Raw genomic sequence first — 9,458 nt, 5'->3', positions numbered from 1 at the left:
AAAAAAAGACCTCGCAAAACATGAAACCTTCTTCCCAAACGCGTAATTTTTTTATTAATTGAGAGAAATAATAAAGATGTTGCTTAGTACGTGTGACCATTACAACTCGACGAAGAGTGTGGCCATTAGCATTTGAATTTTGCTTATTTAAAAAAAATCAAATGATATTTTATATTTAAGTGTTTTTTCTCTGAATGAGTCATTACCTGATAATGTAAGAGTAGATAGGTTGGAATTTTGCTCAAGGCCACTATTTTTCAGTATTATGTTAAGCTTTCGGACCCCTTCAATTTTAGCTGTTCATTTTGACGTTTGTTCGAATTGTCATTTGATCACATATCTGATGTTAATTACACGATATTTGTTGTTTAGTTTACTTAAGAATGTCATTATGATTACTAATGTAGCAAGTCCTATATCAATCACACTTAATAATTACATGCAAATTTCCACATAGATGCACAAAAGCAAATATGCATTCATACAAAGTTCGTTGAGGAGAATAACGCTAATAATTTTGTTAAAAATTTGCTTTCATAAGAAATCACTTTTTGTGGTTTTAACTACTGCTTGTCGTTTGTGTCCCAGTCGATATATGTGTTAAGCTAGCTTGTGCTTTTTCGAATTTTTGTGTAATATTTGTTGGTTATCGCTACCTTAACAACCCGATTTTCTACAGCGCGAATTATACTTCGAATTTTCACAATTTGTGAAATTTCCTGGTTTGTACTGTGTTATTCATTTCTTCTGTTAGTCAAACGAAGAGTTTTCAGTTTCTCCATTCTATTCTTTGGATTGTATTTGAAGACTTGTCTTGCTCTGCTCTCGTTATACTTTTTCACATAGTTTTCCATTACTTTGATCTTTCAAAACGGAACGAACATGTAATGAAAAGTTTGCATTCAATTTCTTTACAGACCCAAAGCTGGCTTTAGTAGTCCTTCAAGTACTCAGAGTTATGCAGCTGTTGTAAAGGCCCTAAATCAAGGTTAAAAGGTTATTTTAAGGAATTTTTGAGCACAAAATGATGCCATTTTTCTTTGATCAGTCCTAAATTGGCGTGTGTCAAAGTTTATGATTATTTTTGCAAAATTAATTCTTATGGTTTTTTTTAAGTTTTTGTAATATTTTGAGTTTTTCAAGACTCGGGGGCCAGAGAACCACCTCTAGGATTTGATAATTTTTTACTGCATAGATTCTCTTGGCAATGGAAAATTTTTCAGCGTTTTAATATCACGAAATTCAGCAATTTTTGGTAAAATTGGAAAATTTGCCAATTTTTCAGACAAGTATTATAATCTTTTGTGAAATATTTTTGGGCCGGAAATGACTGGATTACTTGAAAGCTTCTGGAGAATGGCTCTGCTAAAAATAGTATCACAAAATTTAGCAACATCTGTTAGCAAAATTTTGCCACTGCTTTCAAATGTTTTGAAATTCTTCGCCGTTTTTTGATTTTACGACCTTCATGAGATAATGGACAGATTTGAGAACAAATTAATTTTTATTTTGCTATTATTGTGAAACTGACAAAGTTCAATTAATTTTGCAATTTTAAGTTTTATAGTATTTGTCTTTCTTCGCAATTTTCATCTTTCGTCTTTCATCTTTTGTGAACAATAAACCATTTTCAAGCTGGTGCGTTGGCTATTAAGTATACTTAAGTGTATCAAATTTAGCCTTCAGGGTAAAAGATTCAAGAGTTTCGGCAATGACAATGTTATATTTAATGTGTTTTTATTATAATTTCTCTACTTTTGAGACTGTATGTCTTCATGAGACTGTATGCTGGCAGCAATGTTCAATTTATCTGCTGTTTAGATACATCGGTTTTCAGGTTTTAATTCAATTCGTTGGGTCCTGTTCAACGCTCTTGTTTTGCTCAGTCAATTTTGGCCGATCGCTTTGTTCATCGAAAATTCTTCTTAGTGATATCATCAGAACACCTCTCCAACGTAGATATTATGATTAAAAAGAATTTTTGAAATTTTTTTCTTCTTCTACGAAGTTACGAGGCTTAAAGTTTTTTGCGTATTTGACTGATTTTCTTTTTTCCATATCTGCATGCAAATATTTCGCCAATTTTGCTCTAAACTTATTAAAAATGTTATTAAAAAATATTTGGGTTTGCCTCTTAGAAATAAAGAGTGTTTTTAAATTGTTTGATTTTTTTGCAAAAAAATTGGGCTAAATAATACTTATTTCAGCACTTTTTATCAAAAATGCTACGAATTAAGCAGCTAGTCCATTTTCTTTAAATTTTCCGCACTAACACACCTAAAAACTGCAAAAAGCATCTCTGTTAATTTCAGAGATGGCTAGTTGTTTTACTTGCGCTTCCTTTGAGAGTCTTTTTATATTCAAATTTTGACAGTTTTATGCTAATTTATTTCAATAAAAAACCAAAATGCGTCATTCATTTTTGCAATATTGTTTTTTGTCAAAATATCCGTATCCATGTTATCCGGAAATATTACGTGTTTCGATTGGACGAAAAGCAATAGCAAGACAAATTTTGGTCTAATTTTTGTTTTTTAGAGTCCAAAAAAAGTTTGGATTGTAACCAGTTGCAGTGTTTTTTAATTGCCTTTTTTCTTTTTCATGTTAAATAGAGAAGTGAAAAAATTTAAATCAAGGCTTTCTAAACCCTTGCACAAGTGGATTCCTGGAAGAGTTTTCAAGGATATGTATCTAGTTTCTTATTTGAAAGCTTTTGTTTGATTTCACTTTTTCAAAATACTTGTTTTCAAATTAATTAATGGCTTATTGGGCTTTGCGACCCTTTTCTCTTATTGTGATCAAATTGCAGCAAGAGCAGCAAAAACAGGTCAAACCATTTTCTATTGGATTGCAAATTTAACATTTAGTGCGGTTTCACATTTCTCTACTTTTCAGACTGTATGTCTTCATGAGACTGTATGCTGGCAGCAATGTTCAATTTATCTGCTGTTTAGATACATCGGTTTTCAGGTTTTAATTCAATTCGTTGGGTCCTGTTCAACGCTCTTGTTTTGCTCAGTCAATTTTGGCCGATCGCTTTGTTCATCGAAAATTCTTGTTAGTGATATCATCAGAACACCTCTCCAACGTAGATATTATGATTAAAAAGAATTTTTGAAATTTTTTTCTTCTTCTACGAAGTTACGAGGCTTAAAGTTTTTTGCGTATTTGACTGATTTTCATTTTTCCATATCTGCATGCAAATATTTCGCCAATTTTGCTCTAAACTTATTAAAAATGTTATTAAAAAATATTTGGGTTTGCCTCTTAGAAATAAAGAGTGTTTTTAAATTGTTTGATTTTTTTGCAAAAAATTTGGCTTAAATAATACTTATTTCAGCACTTTTTATCAAAAATGCTACGAATTAAGCAGCTAGTCCATTTTCTTTAATTTTTCCGCACTAACACACCTAAAAACTGCAAAAAGCATCTCTGTTAATTCCAGAGATGGCTAGTTGTTTTACTTGCGCTTCCTTTGAGAGTCTTTTTATATTCAAATTTTGACAGTTTTATGCTAATTTATTTCAATAAAAAACCAAAATGCGTCATTCATTTTTGCAATATTGTTTTTTGTCAAAATATCCGTATCCATGTTATTCGGAAATATTACGTGTTTCGATTGGACGAAAAGCAATAGCAAGACAAATTTTGGTCTAATTTTTGTTTTTTAGAGTCCAAAAAAAGTTTGGATTGTAACCAGTTGCAGTGTTTTTTGATTGCCTTTTTTCTTTTTCATGTTAAATAGAGAAGTGAAAAAATTTAAATCAAGGCTTTCTAAACCCTTGCGCAAGTGGATTCCTGGAAGAGTTTTCAAGGATATGTATCTAGTTTCTTATTTGAAAGCTTTTGTTTGATTTCACTTTTTCAAAATACTTGTTTTCAAATTAATTAATGGCCTATTGGGCTTTGCGACCCTTTTCTCTTATTGTGATCAAATTGCAGCTAGAGCAGCAAAAACAGGTCAAACCATTTTCTATTGGATTGCAAATTTAACATTTAGTGCGGTTTCACATTTCAAGTAATTGTTTTTTGGCGTGTATACATCAGGTTTTTTTTAAAAAAAATCGATTTTTGAAAATTTTTCTAATTCAAATTTTCTGTTTCTTGTGTTGTCACATTCTTTAAAGGTCAGAGTTCACATTTTTAAGATTTTAAAAGGAAGGCAGAATCGAATATACCAGTTTTTATCAGTAAACAGATTGTGGTTTTGACACCGCCTTCTTAAAGAAATTAGTGGATTTTTATTTTTGTTTTTATTTGATCTTCTGTCTGGAGTCGTATGAAAAACTTTTCATACTTGAACTTCTCAACGACAAAAGATAAACGAATGACAAAGGAACCTATTTGCTGATTTCAAATGATAGCTATATTTTTCAAATGTTTCAAAGAGGGATAGGCGTATCTTTAACTCTGCACTTTACAGTTCTTCTCCTCCACTTGTTACCCAGTCTGATTAACTACAGGTGCCAATTAAACTCAATATAACTAACGTTTTCTATTGCAGAGGCTAATTGTTTTTAGGGCTCCGGCACCGGTTTCTTTGCAAAAAAAATTAAATTAAAATTTAAATTTTGTTTGAATTGGTCGTTCGTGTTGTATACTAATGACATATTTTGAAAAATTTCGGATCTCTGTGGCTTTTTTAGCAAAAATAGTTGAACCCATTGAAAGATTTCAGTTGAGCGCTATCTATTTTTGACTTTGTTTCGAAAAAAAACATGTATTTTTTAACTTGGCCCATTTTGTTCTTTTTTGTCTACTCTGTACGTAGTCTAAGAACTTAGAGGTCTGATATCAAAATATTGGTTTTCAAAGATACCGTAATTGATTTTTTTTTTCATTTTTTTCGCAATAGGTTAGGGTTTTAATGGCTTTGACAATGTTTTATCAAAAAAATTAAAGGAATTTTGAATTTCCTCTATATTTGTTGTCTGTTTTTCTAGACGTACGACAAACTTTGGATAATGGCTGGTCTCAATGTCTTCATATGGAGCTACGAATGAAGACAATCTTATTAAGAGGTTTGGGTTGACATCTTATTGTTTTCATTGTTTGAAACCATTTGTTTTCAAAAAATGTTAGTGTATTTCTTATTGTTTGCCGCATTCGATCATTTTTGTCTACTTAATACCGATTCCTGCTAAGGACTGATCCAAAATGTTTTCTAATGAAGCGAAAATTAATTCGTTTAGGTTAGGTTTTTTCTGGAGCTATTTTGACTTTGATAATTATTTTCCTTTCAGAAATATAGAGAATGTGTTTTGGATGTAAATAACGTTTGTTGTTGTTATTTGAGTTTGTTCTTTGTCTTGTCTTGTGTTCCTAATAAGGGCAGTTCCCTTCGGCCCTCTAATGTGACATTTTTTAATTTACTAAACTGTTTGAGTTAGAAGCAAGTTTTTTATTCATACGCCAATTATTTCAGAGCAATATTTGAATTTTTGTAAGTTCTTTTGTCTCTTCCTCGTTCGGTAGACAATTAAGCAAATTATGTGGATGAGCGGGGTCAGAAGACTTTGTGCAAACGCAAATTATTGAGCCTCCTTGTTCTATCCCTCCAAAATTAATAGCCTCCGTTACAGTGACCAGGAATTTTTAGGCCAATTTTGCGTAGTTTTCATAGTTAAGGTTAGTGGAGCGTTTGAACTAGTTGAGAGCCAATTTCTCGCAAATGGTTAGAGCAAATCCATGGCAATATTGTGTACTTCCATCACATCTGCAGGGAAATTGGAAACCATCAAAGTCCATTGGGTGTCAAAACCGGGCTCTCAGAATGCGCTAAATAACTTATAGATCTCTGAAAAATATATTTGGTAGAGAGTGCTTGAAAACAAGCCAGTGCTTGACATGCTAGACCTTTTCGGGGCTATGGTTAAAATAAGTAGGCTTTGCTAAAGCCCTCTCGCAAGGCAACGCTTTAACAATACATGAAAAACGGAAGCCAGCTCAGGGTAACAGGAAGAGCCCCCATTCAAACTTCAATTTAAAGCTGACTAGCCCAGGCAGATTTAAAGCTCCCAGAACCAACCCAGCTCTGATCAGACATTTTTGGTCGCACGCGAGGGGTATAGTGTGACACAAATTGCAGAGTCTGAAGGATCATCAAGTCGAACAATTAACAAAAGTTTTCAATAAGTGCTGTTAAACAAGAGATCACAATGCCACAACCCTGACACATGATCTCCATTTTTTCCTCTTTTCAATCAATCAATCAAAGTAGTACCCTTACTGACTTTAAACCTGGGTAACTCTGCATCTCCTTTAAAGGAAAGTGGCCATTTGAAGATTTTTTTTACTAATTCCTCGACAAAAACTAAAATTGCATAGAGTCTTACTGAAAGTACAAGTAACTTTCAGTACTAGTGGAATCTTCTCGACCTCTGATCAAATGCAAAATCAAAAAATCAAAAATCAAAAATGCAAAATCTCAAAATGACAAATATGGACAGCGATAACATAATATTACAGTGTTAAACTCTGGCAGAAAATAAGAATTAAAAATTAAGGAAAATTTACACTGGCCGTGACTATTTTGATGAACAACATACATGAAGCCGGAAAATATGCCGGACAAAAATTTGCACGATGTGGTATATTTGCACGATGTTTAATTGTGGTTTAATATTAAAGATGCAAAATGTTTGTTGAGACCAAATTTGAACAAAAGTAATTGTTGGAACGTAAATAATACATGTAAACATCGAAAAGACCTTTAATTTGATTCATTTTAAGGAACGTAAAAATAAATTGTTCAGAAGTAATAGGGCTTTAAAAAATATACCTCGGACCAGATTCTTCCGGTATAGGAGAAGAGACTAATATAACTATGGACTGTTTTCTTGTCCCATTTTCTTGCTCAAAACTTCGTTGTAGCCCTGTGTTATCTGATAATTTGTCAATTTAAAAAAAAAGTGATTCGATAAAGTCAACGGAGTGTAGTAGACTCCATAGATTTTAGATTTGCGGATTGAAAATAGATGCTTCAAAAGTGTGAAAAGTTTTGAAATTGTTTCTCAGTATTTCAATCTTAGACAAATTCTTTATAATGATGTTGTCAAAAATTAGACACTAAAGCTCATCTGATGACCAATTGCAAACGGGTAAAAAATTTCTCACTATATTTTGTTGTGAGATAATTAGGTAGCTACAGAAAAAGATCAACAAGTAATCTAGGTGAAGATCTGCTCATATAGCAAGGACAAGCGACGAAGATAACTATGCACAACCGCAAATTATCTTAAGCTATGAATTGCACAAATCGTCCAGGAAATGAAATGGTGAAGGCTCTCGGGCTTTTAGTGTTTAGAAAACTTAGCTCGCTTAATTAGATCTATGCAGACGGATAAATTGAGTAGACTTTTGGTTCTCCGCAATCTTAAATATCTGATGGGCTCTTGATTTCTCATAAAGTGGTTGATACTTGACTAATGTGGAGTGCATATCAACAACCTTCACCTATCGTTTGTCGATTTTGGGTGGCGGTCAAGCAAGCCGATAGGCAAGCAAGCTGAGTTTTGAAAATGAGGTCAAGTATTCCAAAATGTTTTGGGATACCGGTATTTTAAGTTGCCCCTCCGCGATAACCGGCCGGTTTCCGGATCGTATCCCACAGCGGCTGAGAGGTATGGCCATGGATAGTGGTCCGCTGAGCGCTGAGGCCGGTACCCACTAGATGTCTAAAAATTGACGTATTATTGTTTCCTTGGTGCCTTGGAATACATTATGCACTATAATACTATGCGCAGTGCTGATTTTAACAGTTAACAATGTATTATTTCTAATATATAACGTAAATATTACGTAACTTTCGGCTTGCTTTTATGTCGGCTTACTTTTACTACGGCTTAGTTTGCGCTCACCAAGATTTTGAGCTGCAGCTTTTTTTCACTGTGTCTCTTTTGCAAAAAACAAAACCTTGCCGTGTATTTTAAGTTGGACAAGTAAAAATTAAAAATAAAATTCATAACTCACCAGTCCTCCTGAAAAACTGCACATGACCTGGAAGGAAAATCCTTTCCCTATTATGTCGGAATAGAAAAAAAGAAACTCTCAGGGTAGGTTTTGGAATTTAATTTTTAATGTCATTGTAGCTTGCGCGTGACGAAAATAGACGGAAACAAAAAAATTTTTGTTTGTCGGAGAAGAAGCCAAAGTTTTAAAAAATTATTGATAATAAAACTAGATCTAACGAAACTAATTTGTGGGGCTTTATCTGCCTATAACGCATTCTGGGACTTTATTATATATTGAGAGTATTAACTGTCAATAATAAAGATCTGAACTACAAACTTTCTTTTCAACTGACAACTGGTCGAACCTGACAGTGTTTTTGACGTTTTTGTTTCAAACTTCAATATAAAAAATACTTTAAAAAGCGAATTGATTATTATTTTGAAAGGTATTATTAGCATTTGAAAACTATTAAATCTGCCTATGTAGAGCATACATAAAATTTGAACCACAAGAATATTAGCTGCCGCAAAAGCCGCAATTCAATACATAAGATTGATACTTCTTTTTTATTTCACTGCACTTGCTTGAGTCTTTGTTCACTTCACCAGGTAAATTTGTTATGAACGTGTTTGAAAAAGTTCGGTAATGTTCGTCTAGAGCAACAAGTTAAAAATTGATATCTCATTTTATCGTCGGAAGCTTGGAAAAAATAACTAATTATTGAAGATGTCGATAACTGGATTACATCCCCAGTCATCCAGGAATGATTATCTTGCAATATTCGTACTAGTTTTTACTAAATTAGCTTGCAAGTTTCTGTATCTTTATTACGAATCAATTAAGATCTTCATCAAGTGTTTTAAACAGAACACGCAAGACAATTTTGCCTCTTTCAAGAACTTGCAAGATACGTATTCTTAGTTCGACTCTTGATAAAATTTACAAGAAATTGTTAGATCTTACTTCTTTTAGTACGAAACTTGCAACTTCTTACAAGATAACAATTCCTCTTAAAAACATAGTACAATTTCACATTCTCTCTGATTTTAGATTTAATAAAACTTACAAAATTAAGCAATTATTGGTTCTCATTAGTACGAAACTTGCAAGCTCCTACAAGTCACATTCCCTAAGACTCTTCGTGGTAAAACTTACAACATTAGGCAAATATTTACTACAATAAGAACGAAAATTGCAAGTTGTTGGAAGATAACAGTTCCTCGTACTAAGTAAGTATAAATTCACATTCCCTAGTACGTTTCTTGCTAAGACATACAAGATTAAGCAAATGTTGTTCCTCATTATTACGAAACTTGCAAATTGTTACAAGACAGCATTTCTTCATGTAACTTAGTGCAATTTATCGTTCCGTAAAACGTTTCTTAGGAAAATTAAACATATTAAGCAAGTAAAAGATGGTTCCAGGTAAAACAACGTGTTACTTTCAATAGAGTGCCGTTGTACTATACAAGGACGATTTAAAGGATCAGAAGGCTAACAAAAGC

General features: G+C 32.8%; 1 protein-coding gene across 1 annotated transcript in view; it reads right to left on the bottom strand.

The window, feature by feature from the left end:
* LOC142335284 (tyramine receptor Ser-2-like) overlaps window positions 1-9,458 on the bottom strand; it is a 132,815-nt gene that overhangs the window by 112,095 nt on the left and 11,262 nt on the right. The window lies entirely within an intron of this gene.

The sequence above is a fragment of the Convolutriloba macropyga genome, chromosome 2 (genome assembly GCF_964194025.1).
Source record: "Convolutriloba macropyga chromosome 2, txConMacr16.3, whole genome shotgun sequence".
Classification (NCBI taxonomy): domain Eukaryota; kingdom Metazoa; phylum Xenacoelomorpha; order Acoela; family Convolutidae; genus Convolutriloba; species Convolutriloba macropyga.
Note: the sequence above shows the minus strand (reverse complement) of the source record. Positions and strands in the feature narration are given on the sequence as shown.